Below are 12425 nucleotides of genomic sequence, written 5' to 3' on the forward strand. Positions count from 1 at the left end.
CAGCACCTTTCATTGAAGGATCTTCAAAACACCTAGCAAAGGAAAGTGGCTATGAACATATACCCATTATACTGAGAGGTAAACTGAGGGAAAGGGAGATGTGACTTGGTGAAGGTCACACAGAGAATGACAGACAGAACCTAGGAGTCCTGACTTCTCTGCTGTAACCACGGTCTCTCCATTAGTAACAAGAAGGAAATGGACTCACGGTCTAGCAGGGATTGTTCATTAGGTGGGTGTGATGGACTTGCCCAGGATGCAACCTGGAACGGGGGTACCGCTGAGCCCTCTGGCATACCAACCTGGGCTCCCTCTCACACTGTGAGGCTGTGACAAGCAGCAATCCTCTCTGGGTTCTGCACTTCCACAGCCAGACACAGCCAGGGATGCACCCAGCTGCAGTTACATGAATGCTTTCACTAGGCACTCATGAGCCAACAATAGAGAGGCTCCAGCCAATTCCCCCCCACCCCAGCTCTCCAGCCTAGGACCCCAGAGCTGTACCATCTTACCCTGGTCAGAAGCCCGGCGAGGGTAAGTTTATTCACCCATCTGCCCCCACCCCCTCAGTGTGGAGAGGACAATGCACCAGCCCCTGGCCCTGAGCAGGTTTCCCTTTTGCATTTCAAACAGAACGAGGTTTCCAGTCCAATGCCTGGTGGACAAGTGTCCGCGTCACAAAACCAAGATGGATAGAACTAAGAGCTCTCTCCTCTGTGAGGTTGTGTCGTCAGGTCAGAGAGCAGGGTCGCACGTGAGAGCCACTGAGAACTCAAGCTGCTTGTCAGCCCGGAAACTTTCTCCACCACTGAATTCACTAAGACCTCTAGTCCTGTAATGATTTTTGTGTTGGTTGGTTGGTTTTTAATTTCTGGGGCTGGGCACAGCCCGAGCACGCAGTACTGCAGGCCAGACCCTCAGCTGACCCCGGCTTTGGTGCTGACGCGGTATCAAAACCTCTGCAGAATAGAAGAGAATTCATAGAGTTCAAGGTCAGAAAGGACCACTGTGATCATCTGCTCTGACCTCCGGCATGACACACGCCAGAGAACTTCCCCCATTCCATGCCCGCTGCGGGTCTTGTAGCCCTGGATCTCACACTGCAGTGCTCTTGCTAGCTAAGTCATTTCTCATGGGAAGACTAGGCAAGAAAGAATAGGACTATTGGTCTGGACACAGCAGTGTCAAATGCCTTATGTCTAATCTTGGCAAGATTAGATTATCAGTCAACGTTGATTTCACCACTCACACAAACCGACAAGAAATATTCCCATTGATGATTCTAGACATTTACAGCTAGGCAAAGTAAGACAAATGCTACTTGAGAACATATTAGAGTTTCAGTTAAGGATATTGACTTGGTATATTTTGACCTGTGATGGTGACAATTTGATGTTTAACAGCTATAAAGCTTTCACTTTTGGAACCTCAATGTCTGCCATTAAATAATTGTCTGATCCCCGCCATTGCCTGGCACCCTCCCCGCCCCCCCATAATTTCCTGCAAGTGTGAACATTTAAATAGATAAAAATGGGGAAAAAATGCTCTAAAATAAACATCAATATTATCCATCAAAATTATATTAAAAAAATCGAATTCTCTCCCGCTTTCTGGGAAAAAAATCAGTGTCTTTAGCTGAAAAGTATAAGCAGAAGCAGTTGTGTGGGTGTTTGAATGACTGCTGATCCAGCCGGAGAAGATCTGATGTAGGGTGGGATTTCTTGGACACACAGAGAAAATCCACATCGCCCTGGGGTGTGGAATATTTTCCCTGCTAACGTGTCACTTCCATCGCCTTTCCTTCCCGGCAGAGCTGGGGGAATGGTAGATAATCGTTAGCCAAATATGATATTGGAAAACAATAGTGGATAAGTTATTCAACGGCTACATTTGCAAATTATTCAGCGAGCTCGGTAAGCCGGGTGGATAATGGAGAGAAAAAATGATGGAGGTAATGATCTAAAAAGATCAGAAGACGTGCTGAAGGCATGAACTGAGGAGTGTCGTCTGGCCAGCGCGTCTGTGGGTTTGTCCGCATTAGAAATGGAGCTGTATTTAACAGCCATTGTCCAGGTAGCTGCTGGTCTGAACAGAGCCAGCCCCTGCATAGAGACAATCTCCCTCTGGAAGAGGCCAATCATGTTGTCCGCACAGGGAGTAGAATTTGGTTTACTTTGTAGTGTACTGGTTCTTAACAAGAACCCAAGGCCAGGTTTTTTTAAGGTATTTAGGTTCCTAACTCTGATTTCAATGGGAGTTAGGCACCTAAATATCTTTAAAAACCTGACCATGGTCTATATATAGCACTTGGCATCCACAGGTCTCAAAGTGCTTTACCAAGGGGGACCAGGGCCATCAGCCCCCTTTTAACAACAGAGAGACTAACAGGTAATCAAGAATAAGCCTCCTCCAGGGCCCTAAATCCCATTGGCACAGAACTTGGGCACCTAAATCAGCTAGGTGCGTTTGAAAATGTTACGCTGGGTGTTTAGGTGACTGGGCCAAGACAACACAGAAAGTCAGTAGCAGAGCCTAGACCCAGGTCGCTTGACGTCACATGTCTGCTGATGCACAGCTTGTGTAGCGTGTGTGTATGTGTCTGTGAGAGAGAGAGACAGGCAGACAGTGCATGCAGGTACCCCTTCATGGGCTACAAGTCTGCCTGACACAACCTGCCAGGCGTTGCCGTTGTCTTTGGCAGGACGCTGTACTCTGGTCAAAGCAGGCCATTTAAAACTCAGCACAGCATTTCTTGTCAGGTTTAGGTCACAACCGTCCACTTTTTCTGGGTACTAGACCTGCATGTGCGGGCATCATTAAACGGAGGCTATTTTTTAAGGTACATTCAGGCCCCCAGGGGGGTGCGGTGGGGGTAGAGCTTTGGGGAGAAGGGGCAGTGTGGGGTGGGGGGCTCGGGGAGAAGGGGCAGGATGGAGGCACAGCCTTGGGGAGAAGGGGTGAGGTGAGGACAGGGGCTCAGGGAGAAGGGGCGGCGTGGAGGCAGGGCCTTGGGGATAAGGGGTTATGTGGGGGCAGGGAATCGGGGAGATGGGGTGGTATGGGGGCAGGGTCTCAGGGAGAAGGGGTAGGGTGGGGGCAGGGCCTTGGGGAAAAGGGGCAGGACCTTGGGGAAAAGGGGCAGGATGGGGGCAAGGCCTTGGGGAGAAGGGGTGGGGTGGGGGCAGGGGTACAGGGAAAAGGGGCGGGGTGGGGGCAGGGACTTGGGGCTCAAGGTGGCCTGGGGACAGGGCCACGGGGAGAAGGGGTTATGTGGGGGCAGGGGCTTGGGGAGAAGTGTTGGGGTGGGGGCAGGGGATTGGGTAGAAGGGGCAGTGTGGGAGTAGGGGATTGGCGGAAAGGGGTAGGGTGGGGGCAGGGCCTCAGAGAGACGAGGTGGCGTGGGGGCAGGGCCTCAGGGAGAAGTGTGCCAGGCTCAGATAGAATGACATGGGCCTATATCTTCAAAGGGTGTTAAACAACTAACCCCCAGTGATAAGATTTAGACCCTGGTCCTTGTGCCAATGGGCTGGCAATGTACTTTCCAGCATGGCGCATGGCAGGGGGCAGGGCAAACAGTGGTGCGTAGGAGATGGATAAAGAAGGACCAAAGTTCCAGCCAGCTGGTTATTTATTGAGGTCCCCACTTCAGCAAAGTGCCTCGACTTCAGTGGAACTCGAAGAGCTTCAGTTTCTTAGCTGTAGTGAGCCCAGTGTGTGTGTGTGTGTGTGGTGGGGAGTTGGGGGGTTGGACTGGAAAAATGCACCAGCTTCCTTGGAATATCAAGGCAGGGCAGGGAAGATACAGCCACATGGGGATCCGTTCTCTAGTACTGTCCAATGAGAACTGGGGCTCCCATGGGCTCCACTTAAGGGGACCTAAGGAGAATGATTCATAGATTCATAGATTCATAGATTCTAGGACTGGAAGGGACCTCGAGAGGTCATCGAGTCCAGTCCCCTGCCCGCATGGCAGGACCAAATACTGCCTAGACCATCCCTAATAGACATTTATCTAACCTACTCTTAAATATCTCCAGAGACGGAGATTCCACAACCTCCCTAGGCAATTTGTTCCAGTGTTTAACCACCCTGACAGTTAGGAACTTTTTCCTAATGTCCAATCTAGACCTCCCTTGCTGCAGTTTAAACCCATTGATTCTGGTTCTATCCTTAGAGGCTAAGGTGAACAAGTTCTCTCCCTCCTCCTTATGACACCCTTTTATATACCTGAAAACTGCTATCATGTCCCCTCTCAGTCTTCTCTTTTCCAAACTAAACAAACCCAATTCTTTCAGCCTTCCTTCATAGGTCATGTTCTCAAGACCTTTAATCATTCTTGTTGCTCTTCTTTGGACCCTTTCCAGTTTCTCCACATCTTTTTTAAAATGCGGCGCCCAGAACTGGACACAATACTCCAGCTGAGGCCTAACCAGAGCAGAGTAGAGCGGAAGAATGACTTCTCGTGTCTTGCTCACAACACACCTGTTAATGCATCCCAGAATCATGTTTGCTTTTTTTGCAACAGCATCACACTGTTGACTCATATTTAGCTTGTGGTCCACTATAACCCCTAGATCCCTTTCTGCCGTACTCCTTCCTAGACAGTCTTTTCCCATTCTGTATGTGTGAAATTGATTTTTCCTTCCTAAGTGGAGCACTTTGCATTTGTCTTTGTTAAACTTCATCCTGTTTAACTCAGACCATTTCTCCAATTTGTCCAGATCATTTTGAATTATGACCCTGTCCTCCAAAGTAGTTGCAATCCCTCCCAGTTTGGTATCATCCGCAAACTTAATAAGCGTACTTTCTATGCCAATATCTAAGTCGTTGATGAAGATATTGAACAGAGCCGGTCCCAAAACAGACCCCTGCGGTACCCCACTCGTTACGCCTTTCCAGCAGGATTGGGAACCATTAATAACAACTCTCTGAGTACGATTATCCAGCCAGTTATGCACCCACCTTATAGTAGCCCCATCTAATTTGTATTTGCCTAGTTTATCGATAAGAATATCATGCGAGACCGTATCAAATGCCTTACTAAAGTCTAGGTATACCACATCCACCGCTTCACCCTTATCCACAAGGCTCGTTATCCTATCAAAGAAAGCTATCAGATTGGTTTGACATGATTTGTTCTTCACAAATCCATGCTGGCTATTCCCTATCACCTTACCACCTTCCAAGTGTTGGCAGACGATTTCCTTAATTACTTGCTCCATTATCTTCCCTGGCACAGAAGTTAAACTAACTGGTCTGTAGTTACCTGGGTTGTTTTTATTTCCCTTTTTATAGATGGGCACTATATTTGCCCTTTTCCAGTCTTCTGGAATCTCTCCCATCTCCCATGACTTTCCAAAGATAATAGCTAGAGGCTCAGATACCTCCTCTATTAGCTCCTTGAGTATTCTAGGATGCATTTCATCAGGCCCGGGTGACTTGCAGGCATCTAACTTTTCTAAGTGATGTTTAACTTGTTCTTTTTTTATTTTATCCGCTAAACCTACCGCCTTCCCATTAGCATTCACTATCTTAGGCATTCCTTCAGACTTCTCGGTGAAGACCGAAACAAAGAAGTCATTAAGCATCTCTGCCATTTCCAAGTTTCCTGTTACTGTTTCTCCCTCTTCACTAAGCAGTGGGCCTACCCTGTCTTTGGTCTTCCTCTTGCTTCTAATGTATTGATAAAAAGTCTTCTTGTTTCCTTTTATTCCCGTAGCTAGTTTGAGCTCATTTTGTGCCTTTGCCTTTCTAATCTTGCCCCTGCATTCCTGTGTTGTTTGCCTATATTCACCCTTTGTAATCTGTCCTAGTTTCCATTTTTTATATGACTCCTTTTTATTTTTTAGATCGTGCAAGATCTCGTGGTTAAGCCAAGGTGGTCTTTTGCCACATTTTCTATCTTTCCTAACCAGCGGATTCCAAGTCCAGAAGGGACCATCGTGATCATCTAGTTTGACTCTCTGTGTAGCACAGGCCAGAGACCTGCCCACAATAATCCCTAGAGCAGAGCTTTTAGAAAAAAACAGCCAATTGTCAAGTGATGGAGAATCCACCAAGAGCCTGGGTAAATCTCTTAGGGGAGGATTTATTAAAGAGGATACTCTATATCCTAGGCAAGAAAAGAGGATAGACGTTGATGAAGTGCAGGTAGGGACTGAAGAGAAACAGACAAAAGAAAGAGTTTCATTCAATTACATCCCATGAAGGTGGACATCTAAATATTGACAAAGTTTCTAAGTGCTTGTGTAGTCTAAGTGCTAGAAGTCTAAATACTAAGATGGGTGAACTTGAGTGGCTGATATTAAATGAGGACATTGCTATAACAGGCCTCACAGAAATGTGATGGAACGATGATAATGAACGGGACAGGGTAATACCAGGGCACAAAAGGTAGAGGAATGACCGTGTAGGTCGTGCTGGTAGGGGCGTGGCACTATGTGTGAAAGAAAGAAAGTCAAATATAGTAAAAATCTTAAATGAATCAAACTGAACCATAGAATATGCATAGAAATTCCATGCTTGGATAAGAGTATAGCAATAGGAATATATTACTGACCAGCTGACCAGGGTGGTGACAGTGACTGTGAAATGTTCAGGGACATTAGCGAGGTTAAGAGAACAAAAAATCCCAATAGTAATAGGGGATTTTAACTATCCCTGTATTGACTGGGTACATGTCACCTCAGGACGGGATGCAGAGAAAAAATTTCTAGGCAGCACTAATGACTGCTTCCTGGAGCAGCTGGTCCTGGAACCCACAAGGGGAGAGGAAATTCTTGATTTAGTCCTAAGTGGAGCACAGGGTCTGGTCCAAGAGGTAAATATATCTGCAGCACTTGGTAATAGTGACTATAATGTAATTAAATTTAACATCCTTGTAGGGAGGGAAATACCAACAAAGCTCACCATGGTAACATTTAACTTCCAAAAGGGGAACTACATTAGAATGTGGTAGTTAGTTAACGGACATTAAAAGGAAGAGTAACAAGAGTGAAGTGCCTGCAAGCTGCATGGAAATAATTTAACAACATCATAATCAAAGCTCAAACTAAATGTATCCCCTAAATTACCACCACAACAAAAAAAATCCCAGTAAGATGTCCAAAAAACCACCCTTGTGGCTAAACACGAGAATAAAGAGGTGGTTAGAGGCAAAAAGAAATCTGTTAAAAATTGGAAGTCAAATCGTACTGAGGAAAATAGAAAGGAGCATTAACTCTAGCAAGTCAAGTTTAAGGGTATAATTAGGCAGGCCAAACAAGAATTTGAAGAACAACTAGAAAAAGACACAAGAACTAACAACAATTTTTTTTCAAAGTACATCAGAAGCAGGAAGCCTGCTAAACAATGAGTGGGGACCCTGGACGATTCAGGTACTAAAGGAGCAGACAAAGAAGATGAAGCTATTGTAGGGAGGATAAATGCATCAGTTTTCACTGCAGATGATATGAGGGAGATTCTCACACCTGATTCTTTTTAGGTGACAGATCTGAGGAACTGTCCCACATTGCGGTATCATTAGAAGAGGTTTTTGGAACAAATTGATCAATTAAACAGTAATAATTCACCAGGACCAGATGGGACTCACCTAAGAGTTCTGAAGGAACTCAAATATCAGATTGGACAATTACTAACCATGGTATGTAACGTATCACTTAAATCAACCGCTGTACCAGATGACTGGCAGAGAGCTAATCTGATGCTGATTTTTAAAAAAGGCTCCAGAGGTGATCTTGGTACATGTAGGAAAGGGGGATCCGGTGGATATAGTGTACTTGGACTTTCAGAAAGCCTCTGTGATGGAGCAGGGAGCGGGGCAGATTTGACCTGGGAATGTTGCAGGGGATTTACATTGGGGATGGGGGACTTCCCTTGAAGGAAGCTACCTGAGCTGTAACCTGAGCCAGGAGGGGGGTTGGGAGAAGTGACACCTTCTGGCGGGGAGACTGGACAAAGGAGAGGAGGAGCTGGGGGGGAGGGGGGAAAGAGCTGCTGGAGGAATTTTTAATTTCAGTTTGGTGCTGGGTGGTGGAACGCAGGGAACCCCAAGGTTGTGGTCTAAGCTCCCTGTCCCCCAGAAGGACTTGACTGAGGAGTCCTGGCTGTACCTACAAGCCTTGTTTTAGACTGCATTCCTACTGTCCAATAATCCTTTTGTTTTACTGGCTGGCTGAGAGTCACGGTGAATCCCAGGAAGAGGGGTGCAGGGCCCTGACGTCCCCCCCACTCCGTGACAGCCTCTGACAATGTTCCTCACCAAAGGCTCTTAGGCAAAGTCAATTGTCATGAATTAAGAAAAAAGGTCCTCTCATGGATCAGAAACTGGTTAAAATAGGAAACAAAGGGTAGAAATAAATGGTCATTTTTCAGAATGGAGAGGAGTAACTAGTGGTGTCCCACAGGGGTCTGTACTGGGACCAGTCCTATTCAACAGATTCATAAGTGATCTGGAAAAAGGGATAAACCGTGAGGTGGGAAAATTCCCATTCAAGGCAAAATAGCTCAAGATAGTTAAGTCCCAAGCAGATTACAAAGAGTTACAAAGGGATCTCACAAAACCGGGTGAGTGGGCAACAAAGTGGCAGATGAAAGTCAATGTTGACAAAGGAAAAGTAATGCACATTGAAAACTTAATTCCAGCTATTCAAACAAAATGATGGGGTGTAAGTTAGCTGTTACCACTCAAGAAAGAGATCTTGGGGTCATTACCCCTAGTTCTTTGAAAACACCCACTCAATGTGCAGCAGCAGTCAAAAACCACAACCAAATCAAAACTAACACAATGTGAAGAACCATTAGGAAAGGGCTAGAAAATAAGACATAAAATATCATATTGTCTCTCTATATACCCATGATCTGCCCAAACCTTGGATACTGCGTGCAGTTCTGGTTGCCCCATCTCAAAAAAGATATACTGGAATTGGAAAAGGTACAGAAAAGGGTGACAAAAATGATGAGGGGTATGGAACAGATTCCATATGAGGGGAGATTTAAAAGACTGGGACTGTTCAGGTTGGAAAGGAGGGATATGATAGAGGCCTGTAAAATCATGAGTGGTGTGGAAAAAGTGAATCGGGAAGTGTTATTAACCCCTTCACAAGAACAAGGGGGTCACCCAATGAAGTTAATAGGCAGCAACTTTTAAAACAAATAAAAGAAAGTATTTCTTCACACAGTGCGCAGCCAGCCTGTGAACTCACTGCCAAAGGATGTTGTGAAGGCCAAAAGTATAACTGATCCAAAGAATAATCAGATAAGTTCATGGAGGACAGGTCCATCAATGGCTAGTAGCCAAGATGGTCAGGGACACAGCCCCATGCTCTGGGTGTCTTTAAACTTCTGACTGCCAGAAGCTGGGAGCAGATGATGGGATGGATCACTCGATAATTGCCCTGTTCATTCCCCCTGAAGCATCTGCACCAACCACTGTCAGAAGACAGGACACCGGGCTACATGGACCATTGGGCTGACCCAGTCTGGCCTTTGTCATGTTTCTAAAGTGTTCCACTGATGGATGGGCTGCTGCAGACAGGCCTTTTCCAGGAGATCCCCCTGATACAGAGCTGGCATAGCCCCGGTCTAGCAGACGTCCAGGGGGTGCTGAGTGTGGGAGGCTGATGGGGGCGAGTGCTGCCACCTAGGGGTATGATCCTGTAGCACGAAGGACAGAGGCTCATGGTTTGAACCAGAGCTGGGCTGAAAAACAGACAGTCCCCTCCACCCCGCCCACCCCGCCCCTGAAACATTTTGACAAAAACTAAAATGTTTACTTTTCATCCATTTTGGGGGGTGAGTTTCCATAGAAAATGGATTATTTTTCTCTGAAATATCAGTTGCAATGATGCTGCCTGGATCCCCAAGAGAAACTGGAGGATTTTTATCTGCCTCTTCCTCTTAACATAAATGAAGGTTGCACTGACGGAGTCTCTGGCTGCACTCTGGGTATGGAAAGGTTGAAACCTCCCGACCAGTCTATGGCTGGGGTATTGTGCCCATCAGCTACTTTAAGCAGCCTTCCCATCTCTGTGCAGCCCCCTGTACAAAGCCCATTCAGCAGATCCTTTGGGCAGTGGCTACTGTGACAGGACCTGGTAGCACATCACTGATGGGCTTGTGCTAGCAGGGAGCTGGAGAGGGTCCTAGAGCAGTTGTGGAGGCCCAGAGATTGTGGGTAGTTGGGGCTAGATACCAATGGATCATTGAAATCTGTGTATAACTTTGTGAATCCCTGGATTTTGTGGCCCTCTGTGTATTCCTCAGGGAGAATTGTAGGACTGAAAGAGACCTTGAGAGATTATCTAGTCCAGTCTCCTGTGCTTACGGCAGGACTAAATATTATCTAGACCATCCTTGGCAGGTGTTTCTCTAACCTGCTCTTAAAAATCTACAGTGATGGAGATTCCACAACCTCCCTGCACAATTTATTCCAGTGCTTAGCTGACCTGACAGTTAGGAAGTTTTTCCCCTACTGGGTTAGAGCTGGTGCACACTAAACCAAGCAGCTGAGGTTCCCTGATGGCCAAGTGGCCCCCAAGGGAATGTGCAGGCATGCTTCATAAACACAGTTGCCTCCATATCTGAACAGATACTGCCCGCTGCCCATGCAACCTCTCCAATAACTCCTTGTCCTTTAGGATGAAGACCTCTGGTGTCAGCGGCTCCCCGTCTAGCAGGAACTGGGTATGTTGGCAGGTTTCACTATCTTTAAAATGTGCAGTGAAGGGGGAAAGGCAGTAAGCTGTTTCCATTTGCAGATACTCTATGCTGTGGCAGAGGACTCAACTGTGCTGTCCGAGTCACTCAGTGATGGGGCTGGAGGGCAGGCAGAGCTAGGAAGCTTGGGAACCCTTCTCCTACATCTGCCCATGCTCCACAGTGGGCTGTCCAAGCTACACAGAAATCTGACACTCGAAGCAAGCTTGGAGTGTTAGAACCTCAATGCCCCGAGTCACGATTTCTGAATGGGTCCCATTTTTAGAGGTGTTGTGTGCTCTGGGCCTGATCCTGGCAGGGGTTTAGCCAGAGGAGACCCCACAAAATATCAGTGACTAGTTCCCAAATTGCCTCAGGTTTATTTGCTTCTGGAAATGTAATCAGCAAATGCATTTTCAAAGGTTTTATTCTCTGGCTCGATTATGAAGGCAGGAATTCAGAGCTGTGTTGCTCTGTATTAACAGGTCTGGTAGGGTTTATTTCTGTTTTCTGACTGGCTGACAGCTCCAGCCTTTCTGCCCTGTAAAGACCCATCAGAGTTATGGGGCAGGAGGCATTGTTGCCCCCTGTCTGGTCTCCGAGTGCCACATGTCAGGCCTCTCATGGGGTGGAATCTCACCATTCTCCAACTCTCAGACTGGGCCCTGGGCTACAGCACACTGCGGGTCGACTGTGCCTGCCCATCAAGTCCGAGTGCATTTGGCACCTGTGGTTCTTCCCTCTGGGAGTCTGGGAGTAGTGGTGAGATGAGTGAACCAGCCAGCCTCCTTGAACCAAAACATTGTTTAATCTGAACAGTAGGAATAAAGCGTAACAGGGGAGAATAAGAGTGTTTTCAAACAACAGGCTTGACTCGAAGCCCTTCCTCTCTGATAGAGACCCAGGCAGGCTGAGGGCCTTAAGTCTTCCCAGCACTGTCTGTGCCTGTCAATCTGAAGAGCTTCTCAGCAACAGCTGCCCCACCTCTGGACAGACTCCCCGCGCTGGCAAAACAAGCTCTGTAACGTGGCTGGAGCCCAGAAATAGGCTCTTCCCAGCTTGTAGCTCTGGTGTTGTCTCTCAACCTATCTGAAGTGCCTCCTACTGAAAGATGGCTTTGGTTGATCTGTGGCTTCCCTTCCTGATTGTTTTCCAGCAGGCTGCTGTTAAACTAAGAAGAGCCATACTGGTTTCACCCAATACAGCCGTAACATAAACATCCCAAAAGTTAACCCAATATAGCTCTACAGCAAACAGCCCAAGAATTGAGTTTAACAGACACATTCATTATGGCAGATCAGCTCCATGTCTGTCCCAATCCCATTCCCGGGTGCTACAGCTTTTATGAATACCGGACATTGGCAGTCAGAGAGCAGTAGATGACTTTAATATGGGAAATGGTGTTCCACGTGCATTTGGCTTTGAAATCCACTTCCCGCAAACCCTCATCGTGGCTGAGTAACAGATGCTGGGGTTACTATGTACTAGACCAGTGATTTTCAACCTGTGGTCCGTGGACTACTGGGGGTCTGCAGACTTATGTCTGACATTTCCAAAGGTATTCACACCTCCATTTGAAATGTATTAGGGCTCCGCAAATGGAAAAAAAGGTTCAAAACTACTGTATTAGAGAGTGAGAGCCCAGGGAATGAAGATTTTCTGTATAGACCCCAAGGCCTGTTGCCACTCCGGATACAGGCCACAGACTGACAGAACACAACCTGAGGAGA

The sequence above is a fragment of the Malaclemys terrapin genome, chromosome 1 (genome assembly GCF_027887155.1).
Source record: "Malaclemys terrapin pileata isolate rMalTer1 chromosome 1, rMalTer1.hap1, whole genome shotgun sequence".
Classification (NCBI taxonomy): domain Eukaryota; kingdom Metazoa; phylum Chordata; order Testudines; family Emydidae; genus Malaclemys; species Malaclemys terrapin.